Genomic DNA, 17,583 nt, shown 5'->3' on the forward strand with positions numbered 1-17,583 from the left:
CTCATCCTTTCACAGGATTCTATTTACTCTTCCTTTTCCTAAATGCTCTTCTTTCACTGTGTATCTGGCACATTCTTACTATCCTTCAAACTTTGCTAAATGTTGCCACCTTTGCAAATAGTTGGAAGTCTTCCCTTATTGCAAGATGTTTGCTTACACATGGGTGTGTTAATAGTTGATATAAATCTTGTACGTATATAAGAAATCAGCATACAAGAAACATATCTTACTTTTCTGTAACACAATAATTTTATATTCAGCACTCACTCTATCAATGTAGAAGAAAATTGTTTTAAGCCAGTTTAGGCTCTCTGCCTCTTTCCCTGGGGTTGGTGCAAGTTCTGGGAGACTTAAGTAATTCCAAATACATAGGAGGTGGGGAACCGCATTTTTTAACTCTTCCATCCATGCATTGCTGCAAATAGTCCTGAGTCATCAGACCACTCAGCTAGGCACTGAAATTCCTACTCTTGTGGCCCCTGCCAGTAAGTTATTTCCTATTAATATAATGCTTCCATGATATGTTAGGATCACAGAAATTGCTGCAACAATTTCTATGGTTTCTAGGCCTCTAGGTCAACATCTCAAGACTCTTACCATAGACAAGAGGTACATGATCCATCTTTTTCTCCATTTCTACATCCCTTCCAACCTTTGTTCTTATCTTTGTTTATCTGTAATTATAATTTTTATCATATTCGTTATTATTTTTTATAATAAATTTATTTTTTATTGGTGTTCAATTTACCAATATACAGAATAACACCCAGTGCTCATCCCGTCAAGTGCCCCCCTCAGTGCCCATCACACATTCACCCCCACCCCCCATCCCCCTCCCCTTCCATCACCCCTAGTTCGTTTCCCAGAGTTAGTAGTCTCTCATGTTCTGTCTCCCTTTCTGATATTTCCCACACATTTCTTCTCCCTTCCCTTATATTCCCTTTCACTATTATTTATATTCCCCAAATGAATGAGAACATACAATGTTTGTCCTTCTCCAATTAACTTACTTCACTCAGCATAATACCTTCCAGTTCCATCCACGTTGAAGCAAATGGTGGGTATTTGTCGTCTCTAATGGCTGAGGAATATTCCATTGTATACATAGACCACATCTTCTTTATCCATTCATCTTTCGATGGACACCGAGGCTCCTTCCACAGTTTGGCTATTGTGGACATTGCTGCTAGAAACATCGGGGTGCAGGTGTCCCGGCGTTTCACTGCATCTGTATCTTTGGGGTAAATCCCCAGCAGTGCAATTGCTAGGTCGTAGGGCAGTTCTAGTTTTAACTCTTTGAGGAACCTCCACACAGTTTTCCAGAGTGGCTGCACCAGTTCCCATTCCCACCAACAGTGTCAGAGGGTTCCCTTTTCTCCGCATCCTCTCCAACATCTGTGGTTTCCTGCCTTGTTAATTTTCCCCATTCTCACTGGTGTGAGGTAGGATCTCATTGTGGTTTTGATTTGTATTTCCCTGATGGCAAGTGATGCAGAGCATTTTCTCATGTGCATGTTGGCCATGTCTATGTCTTCCTCTGTGAGATTTCATGTCTTTTGCCCATTTCATGATTGGATTGTTTGTTTCTTTGGTGTTAATAAGTTCTTTATAGATCTTGGAAACTAGCCCTTTATCTGATAGGTCATTTGCAAATATCTTCTCCCATTCTGTAGGTTGTCTTTTAGTTTTGTTGACTGTATCCTTTGCTGTGCAAAAGCTTCTTATCTTTTCTATCTCTCTTCTCTCCCACTGGAAGAAATCATGGAAAAGGGAATAATTTTCCCTTTATATATTTTTATCTATATCTCAAATCTTCTCCATGCCCTTCAAGGCCTTAGGTATCTGAACAAAGCTAGGAGCAGCTCAAATATTTTTTTTTCTTTTTAAAATTGTTATTGGTTTGGTTGATGTGCCTGTTGTGGTCACTGTGCTTGTATATTGACATTTCCCTCATGGATGTGACGAAGACAGCAAAGTCTGCTGACATCCAGAGGAAGGGAAAGAATAAATCCAGGTAGGAAACACAAAAGGAAATATCATTAAAATCTTTACAATACTGTTCCACCCCACATCACAACTAAGATATGAAGTAAAGACAAGTGACAGGATCCAAATCCACTAATTTCTATCAAGGATGTTTCAGGTCAAATTGCAAAGTGGAAGAAATTGGTCTTGGGACATCACATCTCTTCCATCATCTCATCAACTCTTCTCTCATTTTGGTTTGCTGGTTTCCTCCCGAATCCATGAAGATATGCTTTCAGGAAAAGCTCATTCAATAATTTATTACTAAATATAAAAGCTTTAATAGTAGGAAATTCATAACAGTTGATTTTTGCAGGTTAATCTCATACATATTACAGAAGTTACATTCAGAAGTTATCATGGACAGAGAGATAGTTAATGAATATATACCCTGATTCTGAAAGAAAAAATAAACCCTTTTTATTTTGTCCATGATGTTCAAGGGGCCAGACCAAGAAGCTAGCTAAGAAACAGACATACATGAGATTACAACTACCACAAATTTTGTTGTCTGCTTTGTAGGCAATCAGAAAACGTAATTGCTAGTAATTCTTTCTTTGACTAACTTGTTATCTAGTTGTGCCAGGGGTCACTTTGGGTTCACTTACTCATCATAATTTGGAAGAATAATTTCGTGGGTCCTTTCTAACTGCCAAGCACCAGTGCTTGGTTTAATTTACATGGTTACAAAGGATAATATCTTTTTTTTCATTATTCCCGTATGAGTGTTTATGCATAGGAGTTTTTATACTATCTTGGTAGAATGAAAAATGTCAAATATATCAAAACATTAATTTCTAACCAAATTGGGAATATTAAGCCAAAAATTATCAACTTTCAGAAAAAATAATCTGCCTAAACATATGGTTGTAGGCAATGCTCAGGCTTAGGAGAAAAAAAGTCACTTTCATAGAGAAGAAATCAAATGTTATTTTGTATATACAAAATATATATACAAAATACATATTCTTTTTCATAGAAAAGAAACCAAATATTATATATATGTATGTATATGTGTACACACACATTTCTAGTCTTTTATTAAAGTTGTTAAATATTAAATACTTTTTAATGGACCATTTCTATACATAATATGCACCAATGAAACACATATTTGAGTGTTTTTAAATTGTCATTCCCAAATTTAGAGGCGAAGGGTAACTTTTTGGTTCATGCATAAGGCCAAGACAAAACCTTGAAATAGACCCAAACCATTTGAGGGTTTAAGTATCCTCGTTTTTCCGGCTGTGCATTCTAGAAGAGCCTACAGATAGCTAACAGTTTATATTTTACAGATTTCACTTAAGGGGGAAAAATTGTTTTCATGACATAAAACTACTTTTGGTAGATATAGATAAAAATGAAACTGGAAGGTGTACTTCAGTGTTTAGCTAAGGGGGATGTTTTATCTATTTATAAAATTCTTTGTTGGTCTTATCTGATTTTGACTTGAATGGCTCCCAATTCCATTTGCCTACTTTGCCTAGACTTTCTGATTTCCTTCCCTTAACTTATGGTTAAAGAAGTATGTCTACTGAAAATTTTCAGAACTCCATGTCTTAAGACAATTAAATATTCTCTTCCTTTGCCCATCACTTGTCTACCAAAATCTCAATTCAAAAGAAAGAAACATATTGTGTCTCTCACAGAGCTTCCACACTTAGGAAAAGTATTAAATTGCTCTATTTGCCACCTTAAAGAGAAGAATTCAAATCCTCTTACCAAATAAATTTTAAGTTTCATTCATTCAGAAGACTAGTTACCCATAATAAAAACAGCTTGATTTATTCCTGGTAGTTTTCCTTCATTGTTTGACACTGACCAACAGGCAGAGATTATATTTGCCACAGAGTGATGCAAAGTTATCAAAATACATATAAATGTTAGGCCCTTACTCAGTGTAGTTTCCAAAATTGTGAAAGTTCATTATCTGGAAAACACTAGGAATACACAGATAAGTAAATGCTAGATCTAAATTTTCATAAGATTTGAGATTAATATTTTCAAAACAATCTTTAGAGTTTTCTGAATGAGTGCTTGGTTTCATAAGATAGTTAATAATGGATTATAAAATTGATTATTGCAATTTTTATTTCAGCAAATAATTAAAGAAGAAAATATTTGATTGGCTTACACTTTACATTACATGTGTATACCTATATCTGTATCTATATCCATATATGTATCTCTACCTATATGTATACAGAAGCATTCGGTTATTGTGTGATACAATATTTTGTCCACTAGATGGGTCTCACTTTCATATTCTTCAAAATAAGACATCTATTTTTCTGTATTCATTCCAGTTGAGCTCAGAGAGCTACCTGTTGGAGTTACAAACAATACCCAACCAGTACTCTTCAAATGTGCCAAGGTCACAAATAGTCAAAAAAAGAAAAAAAAAAAAACTGAAGAACTGTTCTATCTGTAACTAAGGATAAATTAAATAATTAAATACAATGTGAAAGTCTGGATCCAATTACAGAACAGACAAAAAGACACTAGGAAAAAAAAAAAAGACAGTGGAACAACTGCTGAAACTGAATGTCTGTATATTAGTTAATAGTATCATAGGGATGGGTGGCTCAGTGGTTTAGTGCCTACCTTTAGCCTGGGGCGTGATCTTGGGGTCCCAGGACCCAGTCCCACATAGGGCTCCCTGCATGGAGCCTGCTTCTCCCTCTGCCTGTGTCTCTGCCTCTTTCTCTCTCTCTCTCTCACTCTCACTCTCATGAATAAATAAATAAAATCTTTTAAAAAATAGTATCATAGGGATACCAATTTTCTAATTTTGATTATACCATGGTCACATGAGGTGTAATTATTAATGGAAGTGAGATGAGGAATATGAAGGAATGCTACTATTTTTTGCAAGATTTTGTAAGTCTACAACTACTTAAATAATGTTTTTAAAAATCAGCGTTACAGAGTTGAAGTGAATGATAAATTAGAAAAAATAATTATCAGGAGTACTAATACTGTGGTTAATGAAAAGTAAAAATTTAAGGCTTAAGAAGTGGGATGCTACAAAATGTTTATAGTATGCTTTTCAAATCCTGTAGTATGATTTTTTTTTATTAATTTAAGAAGGTGTAGTTAGTAAAGATAACAATTGTTGGTTTGGTCCACTAAAACAAAAGTAATTAATCAAGGAAAACAAAGCAATAAAGGGTTTGTTTCAGACAGCCCTTTCATCACATAATTTTATAGTATTGTATTTCTTCTCTATATTTTGAATTATTGCTCAGTGCAGATATATAATTTTTTTCTGTCAGAAAATACATGTGAATAGTATGTTTTCAGAGCCTGTGATTACCTAAAAATTAATTATTCTTGCATTTCTAAGTAAATGGCTATATCAATTTATAATTATCAAGTCAAAACATATTTTTCTCAAATTTCTGAGGTTCCTTTTTAGTTACCTGTTTTATTTTTCCTGTCAAGAAACTTTTGGAATTCTATGTATATCATGGAGATTTAAAATGTTACTATTATATATCTAGGTATAGGTCTCTTCTTACTATTATCATTATTGTTATTATTAGCATTACTTGATACATATTAATAATGGATATTTTCAATCTCTAGATACATGCTTTTATTTAAGAGAGAGGGAGTGCACACATGCTCATGCAAGAGTAGAGGGAGGGGTAGAGGGAGAGAATCTTTCATGCAGACTACCTATTGAGCATGGAGCCCAACACAGGATTCCATCTCACAACCCATAAGATCTTGACTTAAGCTAAACCCAAAAGTTCTACACTTAAGACTGAGCCACCTAGGTGCCCCTCTAGATACATGCTTTTATTCATCACAGAGAAGTTTCATTCTATATAATCCTTTGGCTGCTTATGTTTTATTTGCTATGGTTTATTATTTAGAAACAATTACTTATATGTTGCATCTATATTCTCTATCCTTCATATCTAGTAGTACATTTCTTTCTTCCTCCCTTCCTTCCTTCCTTCCTTCCTTCCTTCCTTCCTTCCTTCCTTCCCTCCCTCCCCCACCTATTTGCTATTCTTTCTAAATTCCGGATGTTTTCATAATTTTCCTCTACTTTATTATTTATTTGAATTGTTTAGATTCTCTTACTGCATTAGATGCACATTTTAATTTGACTATTGCATTTTGACTATTGTGTTACTTTTCAACTTTGCTTAGGCATATCACAATAGTTTTTCCCTAAAGGATATCATGATAGTTTCTGACATTTATCAAAGTTCTGCATTTCCTATTTTGCTTTAAACTTCATCTTCATTGGTAATTTTTCTAAATTATTTTCAAAATTATTGAGATGTCCCTTGACAGATGAATGGATAAAGAAGAATATATACACAGTGGAATATTATTCAGCAATCAGAAAGGATGAATACTTACTAGTCACATTGACGTGGATGGAACTAGAGGGTATTCTTAAGCTGACTAAAATAAGTCCATCAGAGAAAGACAATTATCATATGGTTTCACTCACATTTGGAATGTAATAAACAGTGCATAGGATTATAGGGGAAGGGAAGGAAAATTGAATGGGAAGTCATCAGAGAGAAAAACCATGAGAGACTCTTAACTATAGGAAACAAACTGAAGGTTCCAGGTGGTGAAGTGAGTGGGGGGATAGGATTATGGATGATGGGCATTAAGGAGGGTACATGAAGTGATGAACATTGGGTGATATATACAACTGACAGATTATTGAACACTACATCAGAAATGAATGATGTACTATATGTTGGCTAATTGAATTTAAATTTAAAAAAAGAAAAGAAAATTATAGCTCTTTGTATGCAGCATTGATACTTTAAAGGTGATACTGATAAACAGCAAAGGTATCAGAAATTAGCAAAGATGGACAGAAGTTTCAAACTATGCCATATAAGAATGAATAAAAGTATGAAAGTTTAAGAATAAAAGAGAAGAATCTGTTCAGTATCCTGACTATGTTGCAACATACATGGGTATACACAGGTGAGAAAAATTGTGCAGAACTCACACATGCATAATGAATACAAATAAAACTAAGGAAATCTAAATAAAATCAAGAGATGGTTATTACTGCTAATATTTTGATTGTACTATTATACTATAGTTTTGCAATATGTTACCATTGGGGAAAACTGGGAAAATACACAAAGGATATCTCATATTATTTCATACAGTTTCAGGTGAATCTATAATTACCTCAATTAAGACAAAATGTTAAAGCAAAATAATGATACCCCCCAATTTTTAAAGAAAGAGAAAGAGAGAGCCAGGGCTAGGGTCTAAAATGAAAAGAAGATAAATGTATTTTTTTGTGGTTCCTAAAGAATCAGGACTTTTTTTCTATAAAAGATCAGACTGTAAATATTTTAGGCTTTGTGACCAGTAAATTATCTGTTACAACTATTCATCTCTGCTTTGTTTTCATGAAAGTAGCTCATAGTAAATAAATGTAATGAGAGGGCAGCCCAGGTGGCTCAGTGGCTTAGCGCCACCTTCAGCCCAGGACCTGATCCTGGAGTCCCAGGATCCAGTCCCATGTTGGGCTCCCTGCATGGAGCCTGCTACTCCCTCTGCCTGTGTCTCTGTCTCTCTGTCTCTCTGTCTCTCTCTCTCTCTCTGTCTCTAATAAATAAATAAATAAAATCTTTAAAAATAATAATAATAAATAAATATAATGAGAATCTGTGTCCCAGTAAAACTTTACTTATAGACACATAAATCTCAGTTTTATATAACTGCCATATGTCATTAAATACTATTCTTCCTTTGATTTTTCTCACCATTTAAAAATGTAATACCTATTCTAAAATCTGTAAGATGATGTTAAAAGAAATTAAAAATTACATAAATAAATGGAAAGATATACCATGTTCATGGATTGGAAAAATGAATATTGGTAAAATGCTACCCAAAGCATTCTACATATACTACCCAAAGCAATCTACAGATTCAGCACAAAATACAGATTCTTCATTAAAATACCAATAGTATTCTTCACAGAATTAAAAACAAAACAATCCCAAAATTTGTATAGAACCACAAAATATCCTGTATAGCCAAAGCAATCTTGAGAAAGAAGAACAAAGCTGGAAGTAGCACAGTAGTCTCATATTTCAAACTATACTACAAGCTACAGTAATCAAAACAATATGGCACTGGCACAAAAACAGACCTATAGGTCAATGGAACAGGAAAGAGAGTCCATAAATAAAGCCATACTTACATGGTCAATTAATCTGCAATAAAGGAGGCAAGAATACACAATAGGAGAGACAGTATCTTCAATAAATGGTGCTGGGAAAACTGGACATCTACATGCAAAAGTATGAAACCATATTACTTTCTTACACCATACAAAAAAAAACTGACAATGAATTAAAAACCTAAAAGTAAGTCCTGAAGTCATGAAATTCTTAAAAGAATTTTAAGACATCAACTGTAGCAACATTTTTCTGGACATGTCTCCTCAGGCAAGGAAAACAAAAGCAAAAATAAACAATTGGGACTACATCAAAATAAGAAGCTTTTTGCATGGAGAAAGGAACCATCAACAAAACTAAAAGACAACTTATTGGAATGGTAGAAGATATCTGTAAGTGATATATTCAATAAAGAATTATCTAAAGTAGATAACGAATTCATACAACTCAACATCAAAAAAATAACAATATTTTGATGAAAAAATGGGCAGAGGACCTGAATAGTATTTTTCAAAAGAAGACATACAGAAGACCAACAGGCATATGAAAAGATGCTCAACATCACTAATCATCAGGGAAATGAAAATCAAAACCACTTCACATCAATCAGAATGGCTAGTATCAAAAAGAAAAGAGATGAAACATAACAAGTCTTAGCAAGAATGTGGGGAAAAGGGGACTCTTATGCATTGTTGGTGGGAATGTAAATTGTGGCAGCCATTACAGAAAACAGTATGTAGATTCCTCAAAAAATTAAAAATAGCAATACCATATGACTAGCAATTCTACTTCTAAATTGTTATCCAAAAAAAAGAAAAACATTATTTTGGAAAGATGTACATTCCCTATGTTTATTGTAGCATTGTTTACAATAGCGAAGATATAAAAGCAAATTGTGTCCATTCATAAATAGATAAAGACAATGTGGTATATATACACAATGGAATATTACTCAGCCATAAAAAAGAATGAAATCTTGCCTTTTTGACAACATGGATGGACTAGAGATGTTAAGTGAAATAAGTCAGATAAAAACAAATACTATATAATTTCATTTACATGTGAAATCTAAAAAAATAAATAACAACAACAACAACAAAAACAGAAACAGAGTCATAAACACAAAGAACACACTGGTGGTTGCCAGACTGGGGATCAGAGGGGGAGGAAGAGGTGGGGTGGAGAGGGTTGTCAAAGTAGTTGAAGGGAATTGAAAGATACAAACTTCCAGTTATAAAATAAATAAGTCATGGAGATGCAAAGTTATAGAATATGGTTGATAAAATTGTAATGCCATTATATGGTGAGAGACGGTAACTACATTTACCTTGATGAGCATTTTGTAATGTTTATAATTATTAAATCATTATGTTGTACACCTGAAACTAATGTAATGAGTGTCAACTATACTTCAATTAAAATTTTTTTTTTAAATTATGCTAGAAGGAAGGTGAGGTTGAAGGTGGGAAATGAATTGTTAGTACATAATGATAATTCTACAACATTAAGGAAATAATCACATTCATTGAAAACTTAAAATTATGTGTGGTAAATTCTATTTTAATGAAATAATCCATTCTAGGTTTAAGAGTAAAGTTTTAAAAATCCTTATTCAAATCTAGTCTAGTTACTCTGAAGAAAAATATCTAGAAAAACAGTTACTCTAAATTCAAAATCATTAAATAAAAAAAAAAACCCATAGTCATTATCAATAAAAAGTTTAAAATTGAAAATAATTAATTAAAACAAAAGTAATCTATTCTTAGCTTGTGGGTCATAGGAAAACAAGCCACAGGGCAGAATTTGGCCCAAAGGCTACAGTTTGCTGATTCTCACTATAAGAGAGATTTTGCTGAAAACTGGAGATGTTTACAAACAACAGAACTTCAGCTAAATGGTCTCTCTGTTAAAATGGTACAGAGGATCTTCACAAAATAGATGAGAGATTGAAATTTGTAATCCAAGATGACTTCCAATTGGAAGAGTCTGTGATTCTTTGGTCTTTTTGTATCCTGAAATGTGGTAATTTAAGGTGATAAAGGAGATTTTATTACATACTTAAAAGGAATTTTTTAAAAATTTAGCTCAAAATATTCACTATATTTTTCAGGAACTTAAGCAAAAAAACAAACAAACTGCTCTTATAAAAGTTCTTACAAATTGCTCTTACAAAAGCAATCTCCAAAACCAGAATTATTTTTATTTTCTGATTCATATCTGATATTCCAGAAATTTCTTCAGCAAATTTACTTAAATTTTATAGTGGAAGCCACAGTTTTGCAAAAGATTTACTAAGTGTTCAATAATAGCTGTCTATTCTTGCCATTATTGATATTATTATTTCAAATTTTTCATAAATAAAAGAAGATCTAGGGCAGCCCCGGTGACCCAGCGGTTTAGCGCCACCTTTGGCCCGGGGTTGTGATCCTGAAGACCTGGGATCAAGTCCCACGTCGGGCTCCCTCCATGGAGCCTGCTTCTCCCTCTGCCTGTGTCTCTGCCTTGCTCTCCCTCTGTGTGTCTGTCATGAATAAATAAATAAAATCTTAAAAAAAAAAAAAAAAAGGTCTAGCCATGCCACAGGGAACAAGAGAGAACAATTCAGAGGACCCCTATGTAAATTCACTCCATGAAGGTATGACAGTATCAGTGCAGAAATACTTGATTTCAAATTCTGGAAAGGTTGTTTTGTTCCTCATTGGCATATACCTGAAATTCACTGGTGACAACCTTGGCTCTGTTTGAAGGCTTCGGGCTCTGCATAAATGCCAGGCCTTTGGAAGGGCTGCCAGAATAAACTGCATGAATTGGGGCTGATTCAGGTTTTGTGAGACCTGACACTGTCTTTTTAAAAAAGTAATGCACAATTATGAATAAAAATTAGGTACAGATTTGGGGTTGCTGTGCAACAGAAGGGACCTGAAGCTTAAACTTCATGAGCTTAAGAGTAAATTTACCTCACTAATAAAAAGTGGATGAGTCTCAGATTCTTTACAAAGAGCATTTTGAAAACAAAAGACAGAAGATCCCCAAGGTTCAGAAAAACTGAGTTTCTATGAATAATGAGATTTTTGGCATAAGACATTGAGCAGAAACACTTGCAACTGGAGAAAGGGCGGTGTTATAAACGACAAAGTTCACCTAACTCACAGTTTATATTTACTCCTTTCCTTTTAGGGCCTCTTCACACTTGGTACCATAAAGAAAATGATGTTATCCAGTTGCATGTCAACTTAGCATCTCTAGTCCCAACAGTTAAGCAGGCAAAAAAACCCCAAATAACCCAATGAAATAGGTATTGAAAATAAATGTGGATTTTCAGCAAATAAAGACTATCTTAAGACAGGAAACAGTGATTCAGTTCATAAGAACATCTTTTAGAAAGGTAGCAATCTCTTCCAAAATAGATCAAGGCTTTGGAACTTAGGAAAGTATAAATCTTTAACCCAGTAGACTTGTGTTCTTTAAGGCACTTCTGGCTTTCATGCCACTTGTCATTATGCACACACGCCGAAGCATGTAATTACAGCAGGATACTGAGAACTGACCTGCTGCTACATAAGCATATGTCTTTTCCTAAATGCCCCCTGAGCAAAAGCTAATGGATGAGCATATCTTTGCAGTTCATGCCAGCGTTTTTGAGTTAGGTCAATAAGATGTAACTGAATCTTTTATTTATTATTATTATTATTATTATTATTATTATTATTATTTTGGTTAGTAACTGAATCTTTTAAATCTTTAGCTGAATATTGTAATTTTATGTATGTAGTCATATGTAGAAGAGTTATATTGATATTCTGCTTAACAGACTTTCATGAGATTCATAGAAGTCAGAGGAAATCTTGGGTGCAGCCTGACCCAGGCCCCTTGCATGTGAATGTATGATTTAAAAGCAAAGCTATTAGCTATTAGTGGTTTTCAAGTGGGACATAGCTACAGTTGTGAGATAGATTTTGAGTCACTTTTCAAAAACAGAAAAGGACAAAATGTATGATTAACACTTAAAAATTATAGCAGAATCAAGAACAACTACAAAATGCATCAGGTTCATAGGCTGCATTATCAAAAGCTTTCTTTAACCAGAGGAAAGTGGTAGTGTTACAGCCACCGAGCCAGAAGCATAACCCACAATATTGGTGAAATCTTTAAATAGCTGTGTTAATTATTGCCATAATCATTAACTGCTTTCAGAATGACTCACCTAAAAACAACTCTGGCACAATTTCATATGTCCACTACCCCACACTATGTAACAAATAGGAATCTTATCCATTACGTCTGTTGCATTACAGAAAGTATGAGAACTACAGGCTTTGGAAATCTGAGGGCTATGTACTGATATATACAAACCCTTAAATGTACCAAGAATTGCTTAGAGATGGAGTAAACTGTGCCTCACACATATATCTCACATATATTTATACTGTCTCAGTATGTAAATGCTGTTTTAAGATGGCTTCTTCAAAGTTTCTGAATTCATGGTAGATTTTTGGCCATATATGTCTTTATAATTAATGAATACTAAGCACACAATTACTATTCACAAAACTTTGTGAAATATTTTAAGATTAAAAAAAAAAGTCAGGTAGTTAAAAGTACTGGGAATCTTCAAAGGTAGAATTGGTAATTAGGTCATAATACCCCCCTCCCCAGGACTCTTTTCCTTTTGCATGTTCCCAGGGTTCTGGGTAGCAGCACTGAACTTCATAAAGCAGATGCCCTTAGTATAAGCCTGGTGATGGGACCTGTATTTCACTCAAGATTGGGTCTTCTCCTCCTATACAAGTAGAATCATTTTCTTTTATCTTTGCTAATGGAACTACCTTTCCCCAATATGATTTATGAACCAAATCTTTGCCTAAAAAATTGTTTTAAAAGCCATGTGTGTCTACCCTAAATCTGACTACTTAAAGTAGACCCTTTTAACTTGAATAATCCCTTGGTGGCACCGAACTCATTTAAATGTTCTTTGATTAAAAACAACTGTGATTTATAGAGTGGCAGTAATAGTTCCATTTAATATCCTTTTATTATTAACAACACAGCAGGAGAGCTCTCAAGACAACAGCTTTTCACCAGAGAATGTTCTGAAGCAACTGTAACATATTTCAATAGCTACAGCCCATCGTTGTTTTTCATTGAACACATCTGACATTTAACATTGGGTACATTTAAGATGTACAACATGTTGCTTTAATACATTTATATATTGTAATATGATTGCTGGTGGAGCAATATTTATCACATTATATAGCTATAGTGCAATATTCTTGTCTATATTTATTATTCTGGGCACTAGGTCTCTATGGCTTATTTACTACTTGTTACAAGTTTGTACCCTTAAACACCATCAATCCTCAAGCCCCTCCCATATCTCCTGGTAACCACAATTTTACTCTGCTTTTTTAACTCTTCTAGATTCCACACATAAGTGGTGTCATACAACACTTGTTTTTCTCTAACTTATCTTTCAGCATCAGCTCAAGGTCCATCCATGTTGCTGCAAATGGGAGATTATCAGCCCATCCGTTTTAAAAATGCCTTAAAAAAAAGAATATTTCACTAATGTGTAGACTGCACATATACATATCTGAGTAAACTTCATGAACCAATTACACGCATTGAGACTTTTCTTTTTAAAACAATCACATTGTTGGGACGCCTGCACAGCTCAGCAGTTGAGTGTCTGCCTTCGGCTCAGAGCGTGATCCTGGAGTCCCAGGATTGAGTCCTGCATCAGGCTCCCTGCATGGAGCCTGCTTCTCCCTCTGCCTGTGTCTCTGCCTTTCTCTCTCTCTCTCTCCCTCCCTCTCTCTCTCTCTGTGTGCCTCTCCTGAATAAATAAATAAAATCTCAAAAAAAAGAAAAAGAAAAAAACCACATTGTACACATTTTTACTATAGCCTCAACTGGAAAACACATATAACTTATTGTGTCTTACATAGCATTAGGCATATTGCAAATAAGAATTTCGTCCTTCTTGTGTTTCCTAAAAATTTTTTTTGTCTCACATACTTAATAAAGCTTTCCAAACATTTTTTTACTTAATCATTTAATCCTAAAACCATACCATTTTAAAAAGGAGTATCTTTCTTTACTTTCTATAAAAATTCAATGATATTTGACAGAAAAGAAAATGACATTGCGGAAGGGAAGTAAATGTCCTTCATCTCTTAAAAACATAAGATATGTGGCAAGTAATTGAAACCATTATATTCCAGAAGGTAAAACAAAATATTCTTTCTACCTATCTGTGTAAACATTCAATAAAGAAAAAATGAGTCATGAGTATGGTGCTGTATTGAAATACCATGGAGAGCTGTTTTTGAAAATCTATTCTTTAGCCTACATTAATGAGTCATCAAAATTATTATGAGTAATATTCTCACCAAGCAGATATTCAGGGCTCAACTCCAAGGCCTGTCTAGAGAGTAGGAATTAATATTTGAATGTAAGAGATAAATGGATCCTGTGGAGTCACTTAGTAGCACCTTCTCATTTTATTGATCAGGGAACCTCAGAACAGAGATGTGATTTGTACAAGATCACACAAAGGTCATGACAAATCTAGTCTTTCATTAACTCATTGCTCTTTCTCCTACTCTACCACTATTCCTTCCCCTTAGCCTGGGTTTAGATAGAGATCCAGAGGTTTGTGGACAATGGTTTTATCTAGTCTAATACTGTTAGCACTTTTTTCTTCTTCCAACCATGCTGTGAGTAAAAAATTATCCACACTCCAGTTTCTGACTGAGTCAAACACAACTTTGGCAGTATCTCTCTCTTTTTTCCAAGTCTTTCTGTTTATTATATGCTGTGGTGGTAAAGCCTGAGTTGGCAGTGGTTAAATGAGGACCCTGAATAAAAGATTGGCTCTTTGACCCCTCTGAAATCAGTTGAAATGACTAGATAAAAACGTCTCTCTATGGAATACTCCAAATAGTATAGGATGCAAGCCTCTTTCTGACCACTGAGAAGGGCACAATATTCAAGGACTCTGGGGCTTTTTGCTTACCTTTGCTCCAGGATATAGATAGATAGTGCAGGAGGAAATATGGTAGGAAAAACAGAGACAGAAGAGTTGAGATGATTTCCCAGAGCCTAGCAAGGCATGTGTTGTTGTTCTAAATGCAAAGCTGTACATCAACCTTTTCAAGACCAATGCTGTTTGAATTGATATTCACTGAAAGTGACCCGAGTTTCAGAAATATTACAATCACAAGGTTGCTAAGCATCCCTCTAATGTACACAAAGCAAGAATAAAGACTTTTAACACAAGCCAAGACTATTCAAATAGAAGGGTCTCAAATGATCCTGAAAGCAACGTGCCCTGAATGCTTCCAGACCCTAATAGGAATGGGTTCTGCCATTGTTGGCTTAGAAATCAAAGTGTTATGCAATGGTCTCTCCAAATTCAAAAACAATTCCATTTAATTTTCCTCCAATTCCATTCATCAATACATTTTATTTTGCATTTATTGGATTATTATATAAATAAAGTTAGATCATTAAAGGCAAAGAGTCTTGCATAAAGTAGAAGGTTAATAAATAGCAAGATTTTTGTCTATTAAAATATATCACTCCATCATTTTTAAGTTGAATTTGCATTTACTGTGCTATATTCAGTGGCACAGGGCAAAGCAGACATTTCACTAGCAAAATGTAAATGAAGTAAACTTATTCGGTAAAATATTTTTAAATGCAGCTTTTTGCATGTTTTTATACGAGCATTTCATTCAGGTATTAGTCATCATATTTCCATATATGAATGTTTATATATTTAAAACAAAGGCACAGTAAAAAGCAGGTATCTTTATTTCAAAAGAGAAAAACTCAGATGAAAGTGTTATCACCTCTTAATTTTAAACCAAATCTTCCTCATGATCCCTGGATATACCAAGATTTAAGTATTTTTCAAGACTTTAGAATGTCTAAAGAGAAACTGAGAAGTCACAGTTTCCTTAACAACTTTTCACTCTTACAAATGCTTCTATCTCTCCACTGAATTTATGCTAAAAAATCACCAGTTAACGACAATTTTGTCAAATCTAATGGACCTTCTTAGTGACTCACTTTAAAAATAACATCCCATGAACTTTCCACGTAGTTGGTTTCTCCTTCCTACAATCTCTCTTACCTTGGCTTCAGTGACACTAAATTCTTCTGGCTTTCCTCTTTTCTTCCTTTGGCCACTCTATCACAGTTTTTTCTGCTTCTCCGCTATGCAACATTTAAATGTTGGAGTTACTCAGAACTCGTTTTTATGTCTTTCGTTCTCACTGTAAATTCTTATCTCTGGTTAACTTTTCAGCCTTCAGTGTCATTTCAACATGGAAGGAGAGTCCCCATCATCCTGTCCAACAAACATTCTGGTGGGAAGGGAATGTAGTAAAATGGAATAAAAGAGACAAGAGAATTTATTAAGTCCATAACACATGGGGCTGAAGAAACATAAAGACCTCAATGTCCTCTTATAGAGAAGACAGTAAGATTATGCCATTACAATAATGCCAGAATTCACCTTTTTTTTTTAACTTCAAGGACCACAGACAACTGGACCCTGGAGAGGTTTAGAAAGACCAGGTGAAATATGAGAGGAGAGAAGAAAATGGAGAGAGACCATATGTGTTCATGAATAGCTAATGGAAGACCTTTCTTTATTTGCTGTTTTTTCCGGTGACTGACTCTACATGTGCACCATTCCAGATGCTAAAGGCATAATTAGTGAGTTACATCTGTGCCCAGGACTCCTGGTTTTTATCACCAGCCTAGAATTTTCCTTTGAGTTTCAGACACTTATACTGGGTCATTACTCAATATGTTCATGTCACCTCCAGCTAGGGACTTATGAAAAAGTACATGTATGCTTCTTTTTTTGTTTTTTCTTCTGGTGATGTTTATCACACTGTTGCTAATGAAAAAACCTAAAAGCTAAACCTGACAATTCAATATTCCTCATCCTCATCAAGTCCATCCACTCTTCCATCTCTGCTATCACTACCCCACTCCAAGCCATCAGGATCTCTTGCTTGCATTATTTCAATAGATACCTATTGTTTTGGTTTTTTCCCCCAAAGTTATATATGTATGCATAAATTCTACATGAATCAAATAGCCAAATAGTTCTACATACTAGGCTTGCCGAATACACACACACACACACACACACACACACACACACACACGTGTCCTGGCATCTTCTTCCTCATTCCCATCTTCAATCATTTTCAATTCTATTAGCTAATTCTTTTGGCATTTACCTCTAGAACTCTACGAAATAAACATGTGTTGTCATTTCTTGATTCACAGTGAAACATTAATTTCTTGCACAACATTTTACATTCCCTGGACTTTAAAATTGTCTAGGCTT

The sequence above is a fragment of the Vulpes vulpes genome, chromosome 15 (genome assembly GCF_048418805.1).
Source record: "Vulpes vulpes isolate BD-2025 chromosome 15, VulVul3, whole genome shotgun sequence".
Taxonomy (NCBI): domain Eukaryota; kingdom Metazoa; phylum Chordata; class Mammalia; order Carnivora; family Canidae; genus Vulpes; species Vulpes vulpes.